This window comes from Chiloscyllium punctatum, chromosome 31 (assembly GCF_047496795.1).
Source record: "Chiloscyllium punctatum isolate Juve2018m chromosome 31, sChiPun1.3, whole genome shotgun sequence".
Classification (NCBI taxonomy): domain Eukaryota; kingdom Metazoa; phylum Chordata; class Chondrichthyes; order Orectolobiformes; family Hemiscylliidae; genus Chiloscyllium; species Chiloscyllium punctatum.
Window position 1 is genome coordinate 27750108 of NC_092769.1, and position 12360 is coordinate 27762467.

The window sequence follows — 12360 nt, forward strand, 5'->3', positions numbered from 1 at the left end:
TTGAAAGAGTGGGGTCAGTCTGCTCTTCCCTGGGGGTGTTAAATTTACAGAATGGGGTCAGTATGCCCTTCCCTGGATGTGTTGCATTCACAGAGAAGGGTCAGTCTGCTCTTCCCTGGGTGTGTTACATTGACAGAGTGGGGTCAGTCTGTTCTTCCCTGGGTGTGTTCCATTGTCAGAGTGGGGTCGGTCTGCCCTTCCCTGTGTGTTTTACATTGACAGAGTGGGGTCAGTCTGCTCTTTACAGAGTGTGTTACATTGACAGAGTGGGGTCAGTCTGTTCTTCCTTGAGTGTGTTACATTGACAGAGTTGGGTCAGTCTGCTCTTCCCTGGGTGTGTTCCATTGACAGAGTGCGGTCTGTTTGCTCTTCCCTGTGAAGGTCACATTGACTGATTGGGGTCAGTCTGCTCTTAACTGAGTGGGTTACATTGACAGAGTTGGGTCAATCTGCTCATCCCTGTGTGTGTTACATTGACAGAGGGGGTCAGTCTGCTCTTTCCTGGGTGGGCTTCATTGACAGAGTGGGGTCAGTCTGCCCTTCACTGTATGTGTTACATTGACAGAGTGGGGTCAGTCTGCTCTTTACAGGGTGTGTTACATTGACAGAGTGGGGTCAGTCTGCTCTTCCCTGGGTGTGTTACATTGACAGAGTGGGGTCAGTCTGCTCTTCCCTGTGTGTTACATTGACAGAGTGGGGTCAGTCTGCTCTTCCCTGTGTGTGTTACATTGACACAGTGGGGTCAGTCTGCACTTCCCTGGGTGTGTTAGATTGACAGAATGGGGTCAGTCTGCCCTTCCCTGGGTGTGTTACATTGACAGAGAAGGGTCAGTCTGCTCTTCCCTTTGTGAGTTTCATTGACAGAGTGGGGTCAGTCTGCTAATCCCTGGGTGTGTTACATTGACACAGTGGGGTCAGTCTGCTCTTTCCTGGGTGTGTTACATTGACAGAGTGGGGTCAGTCTGCTCTTTCCAGGGTGGGTTACATTGACAGAGTGGGGTCAGTCTGCTCTTCCCTGGGTGTGTTACATTGACAGAGTGGGGTCGGTCTGCTCTTCCCTGGGTGTGTTACATTGACAGAGGGGGACAGTCTGCCCTTCCCTGGGTGTGTTACACTGACAGATTGGGGTCAGTCTGCTCTTCCCTGGGTCTGTTACATTGACAGAGTGGGGTCAGTCTGCTCTTCCCTGGGTGTGTTACATTGACAGAGTGTGCTCAGTCTGCTCTTCCCTGGGGGTCTTACATTGACAGAGTGGAGTCAGTCTGCTCTTCCCTGGGGGTGTTACATTGAAAGAGTGCGGTCAGTCTGCTCTTCCCTGGGGGTGTTAAATTGACAGAGTGAGGTCAGTCTGCTCTTCCGTGGGTGTGTTACAGTGACAGAGTGGGGTCAGTCTGCTCTTCCCTGGGTGTGTTACTTTGCTAGAATGGGGTCAGTCTGCTCTTCCCTGGATGTGTTATATTGACAGAGTTGGGTCAGTCTGCTCTTAACTGGGGGTGTTACATCGACAGAGTGGGGTGAGTCTGCTCTTCCCTGGGGGTGTTTTATTGACAGAGTGGGGCCAGTCTGCTCTTCCCTGGGTGTGTTATATTGACAGAGTGGGGTCAGTCTGCTCTTCCCTGGGTGTGTTACATTGACAGAGTGGGGTCAGTCTGCTCTTTCCTGGGTGGGTTACATTGACAGAGTGGGGTCAGTTTGCTCAAACCTGGGTGTGTTACATTGACAGAGTGGGGTCAGTCTGCTCTTTACAGGGTGTGTTACATTGACAGAGTTAGGTTGGTCTGCCCTTCCCTGTGTGTGTTACGTTGACAGACTGGGGTCAGTGTGCTCAAACCTGGGTGCGTTAAATTGACAGAGTGGGGTCAGTCAGCTCTTCCCTGTGTGTGTGACATTGACAGAGTGGGGTCAGTCTGCTCTTTACAGGGTGTGTTACATTGACATAGTGGGGTCAGTCTGTTCTTCCGTGGGAGTGTTACATTGACAGAGTGGGGTTAGTCTGCTATTCCCTGTGTGTAACATTGACAGAGTGGGGTCAGTCTGCTCTTCCCTGTGTGTGTTAGATTGACAGAATGGGGTCAGTCTGACCTTCCCTGGATGTGCTACATTGACAGAGTGGGGTCAGTCTGCACTTCCCTGGGTGAGTTACATTAACAGAGTGGGGTCAGTCTGCACTTCACTGTGGGTGTTACATTGAAAGAGTGGGGTCAGTCTGCTCTTCCCTGGGGGTGTTAAATTTACAGAATGGGGTCAGTATGCCCTTCCCTGGATGTGTTGCATTCACAGAGAAGGGTCAGTCTGCTCTTCCCTGGGTGTGTTACATTGACAGAGTGGGGTCAGTCTGTTCTTCCCTGGGTGTGTTCCATTGTCAGAGTGGGGTCGGTCTGCCCTTCCCTGTGTGTTTTACATTGACAGAGTGGGGTCAGTCTGCTCTTTACAGAGTGTGTTACATTGACAGAGTGGGGTCAGTCTGTTCTTCCTTGAGTGTGTTACATTGACAGAGTTGGGTCAGTCTGCTCTTCCCTGGGTGTGTTCCATTGACAGAGTGCGGTCTGTTTGCTCTTCCCTGGGAAAGTTACATTGACCGATTGGGGTCAGTCTGCTCTTAACTGAGTGGGTTACATTGACAGAGTTGGGTCAATCTGCTCATCCCTGTGTGTGTTACATTGACAGAGGGGGTCAGTCTGCTCTTTCCTGGGAGGGCTTCATTGACAGAGTGGGGTCAGTCTGCCCTTCACTGTATGTGTTACATTGACAGAGTGGGGTCAGTCTGCTCTTTACAGGGTGTGTTACATTGACAGAGTGGGGTCAGTCTGCTCTTCCCTGGGTGTGTTATATTGACAGAGTGGGGTCAGTCTGCTCTTCCCTGTGTGTTACATTGACAGAGTGGGGTCAGTCTGCTCTTCCCTGTGTGTGTTACATTGACACAGTGGGGTCAGTCTGCACTTCCCTGGGTGTGTTAGATTGACAGAATGGGGTCAGTCTGCCCTTCCCTGGGTGTGTTACATTGACAGAGAAGGGTCAGTCTGCTCTTCCCTTTGTGAGTTTCATTGACAGAGTGGGGTCAGTCTGCTCATACCTGGGTGTGTTACATTGACACAGTGGGGTCAGTCTGCTCTTTCCTGGGTGTGTTACATTGACAGAGTGGGGTCAGTCTGCTCTTTCCAGGGTGGGTTACATTGACAGAGTGGGGTCAGTCTGCTCTTCCCTGGGTGTGTTACATTGACAGAGTGGGGTCGGTCTGCTCTTCCCTGGGTGTGTTACATTGACAGAGGGGGACAGTCTGCCCTTCCCTGGGTGTGTTACACTGACAGATTGGGGTCAGTCTGCTCTTCCCTGGGTCTGTTAAAATTAACAGAGTGGGGTCAGTCTGCCCTTCCCTGGGTGTGTTACATTGACAGAGTGTGCTCAGTCTGCTCTTCCCTGGGGGTCTTACATTGACAGAGTGGAGTCAGTCTGCTCTTCCCTGGGGGTGTTACATTGAAAGAGTGCGGTCAGTCTGCTCTTCCCTGGGGGTGTTAAATTGACAGAGTGAGGTCAGTCTGCTCTTCCGTGGGTGTGTTACAGTGACAGAGTGGGGTCAGTCTGCTCTTCCCTGGGTGTGTTACTTTGCTAGAATGGGGTCAGTCTGCTCTTCCCTGGATGTGTTATGTTGACAGAGTTGGGTCAGTCTGCTCTTCACTGGGGGTGTTACATCGACAGAGTGGGGTGAGTCTGCTCTTCCCTGGGGGTGTTTTATTGACAGAGTGGGGCCAGTCTGCTCTTCCCTGGGGGTGTTATATTGACAGAGTGGGGTCAGTCTGCTCTTCCCTGGGTGTGTTACATTGACAGAGTGGGGTCAGTCTGCTCTTTCCTGGGTGGGTTACATTGACAGAGTGGGGTCAGTGTGCTCAAACCTGGGTGTGTTACATTGACAGAGTGGGGTCAGTCTGCTCTTTACAGGGTGTGTTACATTGACAGAGTTAGGTTGGTCTGCCCTTCCCTGTGTGTGTTACGTTGACAGACTGGGGTCAGTGTGCTCAAACCTGGGTGCGTTAAATTGACAGAGTGGGGTCAGTCAGCTCTTCCCTGTGTGTGTTACATTGACAGAGTGGGGTCAGTCTGCTCTTTACAGGGTGTGTTACATTGACATAGTGGGGTCAGTCTGTTCTTCCATGGGTGTGTTACACTGACAGATTTGTGTCCGTCTGCTCTTCCCTGGGTGAGTTACATTAACAGAGTGGGGTCAGTCTGCACTTCCCTGTGGGTGTTACATTGAAAGAGTGGGGTCAGTCTGCTCTTCCCTGGGGGTGTTAAATTAACAGAATGGGGTCAGTCTGCCCTTCCCTGGATGTGTTGCATTCACAGAGAAGGGTCAGTCAGCTCTTCCCTGGGTGTGTTACATTGTCAGAGTGGGGTCGGTCTGCCCTCCCCTGTGTGTTTTACATTGACAGAGTGGGGTCAGTCTGTTCTTCCATGTGTGTGTTACATTGACAGAGTTGGGTCAGTCTGCTCTTCCCTGGGTGTGTTACATTGACAGAGTGGAGTCAGTCTGCTCTTCCCTGTTTGTTACATTGACAGAGTGGGGTCAGTCTGCTCTTCCCTGGGGGTGTTACGTTAACAGTGTGGTGTCAGTCTGCACTTCCCTGGGTGTGTTACATTGACAGAGTGGTGTCAATCTGATCTTCCCTGGGTGTGTTACATTGACAGAGAGGGGTCAGTCTGCTCTTCCCTGTGTGTGTTACATTGACAGAGTCTGGTCAGTCTGCTCTTCCCTGGGTTTGTTACATTGACAGAGTGGGGTCAGTCTGCACTTCCCTGGGTGTGTTACATTGACAGAGTTGGGTCAGTCTGCTCTTCCCTGGGGGTCTTACATTGACAGAGTGTGCTCAGTCTGCTCTTCCCTGGGGGTCTTACATTGACAGAGTGGGGTCAGTCTGCTCTTCCCTGGGGGTGTTAAATTGACAGAGTGGGGTCAGTCTGCTCTTCCCTGGGTGTGTTACAGTGACAGAGTGGGGTCAGTCTGCTCTTCCCTGGGTGTGTTACTTTGATAGAATGGGGTCAGTCTGCTCTTCCCTGGGTGTGTTACATTGACAGAGTTGGGTCAGTCTGCTCTTCCCTGCGTGTGTTACATTGACACAGTGGGGTCAGTCTGCTCTTCCCTGGGGATGTTACATTGACAGAGTGGGGCCAGTCTGCTCTTCCCTGGGTGTGTTATATTGACAGAGTGGGGTCAATCTGCTCTTCCCTGGGTGTGTTACATTGACAGAGTGGGGTCAGTCTGCTCTTCCCTGGGTGTGTTACATTGACCCAGTGGGGTCAGTCTTCTCTTTCCTGGTAGTGTTACATTGACAGAGTGGGGTCAGTCTGCTATTTCCTGGGTGGGTTACATTGACAGAGTGGGGTCAGTGTGCTATTCCCTGGGTGTGTTAAATTGACAGAGTTGGGTCAGTCTGCTCTTCCTTACATTGACAGAGCGGGGTCAGTCTGCTCTTCCCTTTTTGAGTTACATTGACAGATTGGGGTCAGTCTGCTCTTCCCTGGGTGTGTTACATTGACAGAGCGGGGTCAGTCTGCTCTTCCCTTTTTGAGTTACATTGACAGATTGGGGTCAATCTGCTCTTCCCTGGGGGTGTTACATTGACAGAGTGGGGTCAGTTTGCTCTTCCCTGGGGGTGTTACATTGATAGAGTGGGGTCAGTCATCTCTTTCCTGGGTGGGTTACGTTGACAGAGTGGAGTCAGTGTGCTCTTCCCTGGGTGTGTTACATTGACAGAGTGGGGTCGGTCTGATCTTCCCTGGGTGTGTTACATTGACAGAGGGGGGTCAGTCAGCCCTTTCCTGGGTGTGTTACATTGACAGATTAGGGTCAGTCTGCTCTTCCCTGGGTGTGTTACATTGACAGAGGGGGGTCAGTCTGCCCTTCACTGTATGTGTTACATTGACAGAGTGGGGTCAGTCTCCTCTTTACAGGCTGTGTTACATTGACAGAATGGCGTCAGTCTGCTCTTCCCTGGGTGTGTTACATTGACAGAGGGGGGTCAGTCTGCCCTTCCCTGTGTGTGTTACATTGACAGAGTGGGGTCAGTCTGCTCTTCCCTGGGGGTCTTACATTGACAGAGTGGAGTCAGTCTGCACTTCCCTGGGGTTGTTACATTGAAAGAGTGGGGTCAGTCTGCTCTTCCCTGTGGGTGTTAAATTGAAAGAGTGGGGTCAGCCTGATCTTCCCTGGGGGTGTTAAATTGACAGAGTGAGGTCAGTCTGCTCTTCACTGGGTGTGTTACTTTGATAGAATGGGGTCAGTCTGCTTTTCCCTGGGTGTGTTATATTGACAGAGTTGGGTCAGTCTGCTCTTCCCTGGGGGCATTACATTGTCAGAGTGGGGTCAGTCTGCTCTTCCCTGGGGGTGTTGTATTGAAAGAGTGGGGCCTGTCTGCTCTTCCCTGGGTGTGTTATATTGACAGAGTGGGGCCAGTCTGCTCTTCCCTGGGTGTGTTACATTGATAGAGTGGGGTCAGTCTGCTCTTTCCTGGGTGGGTTACGTTGACAGAGTGGGGTCAGTGTGCTCTTCCCTGGGTGTGTTACATTGACAGAGTGGGGTCGGTCTGCTCTTACCTGGGTGTGTTACATTGACAGAGGGGGGTCAGTCAGCCCTTTCCTGGGTGTGTTACATTGACAGATTGGGGTCAGTCTGCTCTTCCCTGGGTGTGCTACATTGACAGAGGGGGGTCAGTCTGCCCTTCCCTGTGTGTGTTACATTGACAGAGTGTGCTCAGTCTGCTCTTCCCTGGGGGTCTTACATTGACAGAGTGGGGTCAGTCTGCTCTTCCCTGGGGGTGTTACATTGAAAGGGTGGGGTCAGTCTGCTCTTCCCTGGGGGTGTAAAATTGACAGAGTGGGGTCAGTCTGCTCTTCCCTGGGTGTGTTACATTGAAAGAGTGGGGTCAGTCTGCTCTTCCCTGGGGGTGGTAAATTGACAGAGTGATGTCAGTCTGCTCTTCCCTGGGGGTGTTACATTGACAGAGTGGGGTCTGTCTGCTCTTCCCTGCGTGTCTTACTTTGATAGAATGGGGTCAGTCTGCTCTTCCCTGGGTGTGTTATATTGACAGAGTTGGGTCAGTCTGCTCTTCCCTGGGGTTGTTACATCGACAGAGTGGGGTCAGTCTGCTCTTCCCTGGGTGTGTTACATTGACAGAGTGGGGTCAGTCTGCTCTTTACAGGGTGTGTTACATTGACATCGTGGGGTCAGTCTGTTCTTCCATGGGTGTGTTACATTGACAGAGTGGGGTCAGTCTGCTATTCCCTGTGTGTAACATTGACAGAGTTGGGTCGGTCTGCTCTTACCTGGGTGTGCTCCATTGACAGAGGGGGGTCAGTCAGCCCTTTCCTGGGTGTGTTACATTGACAGATTGGGGTCAGTCTGCTCTTCCCTGGGTGTGCTACATTGACAGAGGGGGGTCAGTCTGCCCTTCCCTGTGTGTGTTACATTGACAGAGTGGGGTCAGTCTGCTATTCCCTGTGTGTAACATTGACAGAGTGGGGTCGGTCTGCTCTTACCTGGGTGTGTTACATTGACAGAGTGTGCTCAGTCTGCTCTTCCCTGGGGGTCTTACATTGACAGAGTGGGGTCAGTCTGCTCTTCCCTGGGGGTGTTCCATTGAAAGGGTGGGGTCAGTTTGCTCTTCCCTGGGGGTGTTAAATTGACAGAGTGGGGTCAGTCTGCTCTTCCCTGGGTGTGTTACATTGAAAGAGTGGGGTCAGTCTGCTCTTCCCTGGGGGTGTTAAATTGACAGAGTGAGGTCAGTCTGCTATTCACTGGGTGTGTTACATTGACAGAGTGGGGTCTGTCTGCTCTTCCCTGCGTGTATTACTTTGATAGAATGGGGTCAGTCTGCTCTTCCCTGGGTGTGTTATATTGACAGAGTTGGGTCAGTCTGCTCTTCCGTGGGGGTGTTACATCGACAGAGTGGGGTCAGTCTGCTCTTCCCTGTGTGTGTTACATTGACAGAGTGGGGTCAGTCTGATCTTTCCTGGGTGTGTTACATTGACAGAGTGGGGTCAGTGTGCTCAAACCTGGGTGGTTACATTGACAGAGTGGGGTCAGTCTGCTCTTTACAGGGTGTGTTACATTGACAGAATTAGGTTGGTCTGCCCTTCCCTGTGTGTGTTACGTTGACAGAGTGGGGTCAGTGTGCTCAAACCTGGATGCGTAAAATTGACAGAATGGGGTCAGTCAGCTCTTCCCTGTGTGTGTTACATTGACAGAGTGGGGTCAGTCTGCTCTTTACAGGGTGTGTTACATTGACATAGTGGGGTCAGTCTGTTCTACCATGGGTGTGTTACATTGACAGAGTGGGGTCAGTCTGCTATTCCCTGTGTGTAACATTGACAGAGTGGGGTCAGTCTGCTCTTCCCTGTGTGTGTTAGATTGACAGAGTGGGGTCAGTCTGTTCTTCCATGTGTGTGTTACATTGACAGAGTTGGGTCAGTCTGTTCTTCCATGGGTGTGTTACATTGACAGAGTTGTGTCAGTCTGCTCTTCCCTGGGAGTGTTACATTGACAGAGTGGGGTTAGTCTGCTATTCCCTGTGTGTAACATTGACAGAGTGGGGTCAGTCTGCTCTTCCCTGTGTGTGTTAGATTGACAGAATGGGGTCAGTCTGACCTTCCCTGGATGTGCTACATTGACAGAGTGGGGTCAGTCTGCACTTCCCTGGGTGAGTTACATTAACAGAGTGGGGTCAGTCTGCACTTCCCTGTGGGTGTTACATTGAAAGAGTGGGGTCAGTCTGCTCTTCCCTGGGGGTGTTAAATTAACAGAATGGGGTCAGTATGCCCTTCCCTGGATGTGTTGCATTCACAGTGAAGGGTCAGTCTGCTCTTCCCTGGGTGTGTTACATTGACAGAGTGGGGTCAGTCTGTTCTTCCCTGGGTGTGTTCCATTGTCAGAGTGGGGTCGGTCTGCCCTTCCCTGTGTGTTTTACATTGACAGAGTGGGGTCAGTCTGCTCTTTACAGAGTGTGTTACATTGACAGAGTGGGGTCAGTCTGTTCTTCCTTGAGTGTGTTACATTGACAGAGTTGGGTCAGTCTGCTCTTCCCTGGGTGTGTTCCATTGACAGAGTGCGGTCTGTTTCCTCTTCCCTGGGAAGGTTACATTGACCGATTGTGGTCAGTCTGCTCTTAACTGAGTGGGTTACATTGACAGAGTTGGGTCAATCTGCTCATCCCTGTGTGTTTTACATTGACAGAGGGGGTCAGTCTGCTCTTTCCTGGGTGGGCTTCATTGACAGAGTGGTGTCAGTGTGCTCAAACCAGGGTGCGTTAAATTGACAGAGTGGGGTCCGTCAGCTCTTCCCTGGGTGTGTTACATTGACAGAGTGGGGTCAGTCTGCCCTTCACTGTATGTGTTACATTGACAGAGTGGGGTCAGTCTGCTCTTTACAGGGTGTGTTACATTGACAGAGTGGGGTCAGTCTGCTCTTCCCTGGGTGTGTTACATTGACAGAGTGGGGTCAGTCTGCTCTTCCCTGTGTGTTACATTGACAGAGTGGGGTCAGTCTGCTCTTCCCTGTGTGTGTTTCATTGACACAGTGGGGTCAGTCTGCACTTCCCTGGGTGTGTTAGATTGACAGAATGGGGTCAGTCTGCCCTTCCCTGGGTGTGTTACATTGACAGAGAAGGGTCAGTCTGCTCTTCCCTTTGTGAGTTTCATTGACAGAGTGGGGTCAGTCTGCTCATCCCTGGGTGTATTACATTGACACAGTGGGGTCAGTCTGCTCTTTCCTGGGTGTGTGACATTGACAGAGTGGGGTCAGTCTGCTCTTTCCAGGGTGGGTTACATTGACAGAGTGGGGTCAGTCTGCTCTTCCCTGGGTGTGTTACATTGACAGAGTGGGGTCGGTCTGCTCTTCCCTGGGTGTGTTACATTGACAGAGGGGGGTCAGTCTGCCCTTCCCTGGGTGTGTTACACTGACAGATTGGGGTCAGTCTGCTCTTCCCTGGGTCTGTTACATTGACAGAGTGGGGTCAGTCTGCTCTTCCCTGGGTGTGTTACATTGACAGAGTGTGCTCAGTCTGCTCTTCCCTGGGGGTCTTACATTGACAGAGTGGAGTCAGTCTGCTCTGCCCTGGGGGTGTTAAATTGACAGAGTGAGGTCAGTCTGCTCTTCCGTGGGTGTGTTACAGTGACAGAGTGGGGTCAGTCTGCTCTTCCCTGGGTGTGTTACTTTGCTAGAATGGGGTCAGTCTGCTCTTCCCTGGGTGTGTTATATTGACAGAGTTGGGTCAGTCTGCTCTTCACTGGGGGTGTTACACCGACAGAGTGGGGTGAGTCTGCTCTTCCCTGGGGGTGTTTTATTGACAGAGTGGGGCCAGTCTGCTCTTCCCTGGGTGTGTTATATTGACAGAGTGGGGTCAGTCTGCTCTTCCCTGGGTGTGTTACATTGACAGAGTGGGGTCAGTCTGCTCTTTCCTGGGTGGGTTACATTGACAGAGTGGGGTCAGTGTGCTCAAACCTGGGTGTGTTACATTGACAGAGTGGGGTCAGTCTGCTCTTTACAGGGTGTGTTACATTGACAGAGTTAGGTTGGTCTGCCCTTCCCTGTGTGTGTTACGTTGACAGACTGGGGTCAGTGTGCTCAAACCTGGGTGCGTTAAATTGACAGAGTGGGGTCAGTCTGCTCTTTACAGGGTGTGTTACATTGACATAGTGGGGTTAGTCTGTTCTTCCATGGGTGTGTTACATTGACAGAGTTGTGTCCGTCTGCTCTTCCCTGGGTGAGTTACATTAACAGAGTGGGGTCAGTCTGCACTTCCCTGTGGGTGTTACATTGAAAGAGTGGGGTCAGTCTGCTCTTCCCTGGGGGTGTTAAATTAACAGAATGGGGTCAGTATGCCCTTCCCTGGATGTGTTGCATTCACAGAGAAGGGTCAGTCTGCTCTTCCCTGGGTGTGTTACATTGACAGAGTCTGGTCAGTCTGCTCTTCCCTGGGTTTGTTACATTGACAGAGTGGGGTCAGTCTGCACTTCCCTGGGTGTGTTACATTGACAGAGTGGGGTCAGTCTGCTCTTCCCTGGGGGTCTTACATTGACAGAGTGTGCTCAGTCTGCTCTTCCCTGGGGGTCTTACATTGACAGAGTGGGGTCAGTCTGCTCTTCCCTGGGGGTGTTAAATTGACAGAGTGGGGTCAGTCTGCTCTTCCCTGGGTGTGTTACAGTGACAGAGTGGGGTCAGTCTGCTCTTCCCTGGGTGTGTTACTTTGATAGAATGGGGTCAGTCTGCTCTTCCCTGGGTGTGTTACATTGACAGAGTTGGGTCAGTCTGCTCTTCCCTGGGTGTGTTACATTGACACAGTGGGGTCAGTCTGCTCTTCCCTGGGGATGTTACATTGACAGAGTGGGGCCAGTCTGCTCTTCCCTGGGTGTGTTATATTGACAGAGTGGGGTCAGTCTGCTCTTCCCTGGGTGTGTTACATTGACAGAGTGGGGTCAGTCTGCTCTTCCCTGGGTGTGTTACATTGACCCAGTGGGGTCAGTCTTCTCTTTCCTGGTAGTGTTACATTGACAGAGTGGGGTCAGTCTGCTCTTTCCTGGGTGGGTTACATTGACAGAGTGGGGTCAGTGTGCTATTCCCTGGGTGTGTTAAATTGACAGAGTTGGGTCAGTCTGCTCTTCCTTACATTGACAGAGCGGGGTCAGTCTGCTCTTCCCTTTTTGAGTTACATTGACAGATTGGGGTCAGTCTGCTCTTCCCTGGGTGTGTTACATTGACAGAGCGGGGTCAGTCTGCTCTTCCCTTTTTGAGTTACATTGACAGATTGGGGTCAATCTGCTCTTCCCTGGGGGTGTTACATTGACAGAGTGGGGTCAGTTTGCTCTTCCCTGGGGGTGTTACATTGATAGAGTGGGGTCAGTCATCTCTTTCCTGGGTGGGTTACGTTGACAGAGTGGAGTCAGTGTGCTCTTCCCTGGGTGTGTTACATTGACAGAGTGGGGTCGGTCTGATCTTCCCTGGGTGTGTTACATTGACAGAGGGGGGTCAGTCAGACCTTTCCTGGGTGTGTTACATTGACAGATTGGGGTCAGTCTGCTCTTCCCTGGGTGTGTTACATTGACAGAGGGGGGTCAGTCTGCCCTTCACTGTATGTGTTACATTGACAGAGTGGGGTCAGTCTCCTCTTTACAGGCTGTGTTACATTGACAGAATGGCGTCAGTCTGCTCTTCCCTGGGTGTGTTACATTGACAGAGGGGGGTCAGTCTGCCCTTCCCTGTGTGTGTTACATTGACAGAGTGGGGTCAGTCTGCTCTTCCCTGGGGGTCTTACATTGACAGAGTGGAGTCAGTCTGCACTTCCCTGGGGTTGTTACATTGAAAGAGTGGGGTCA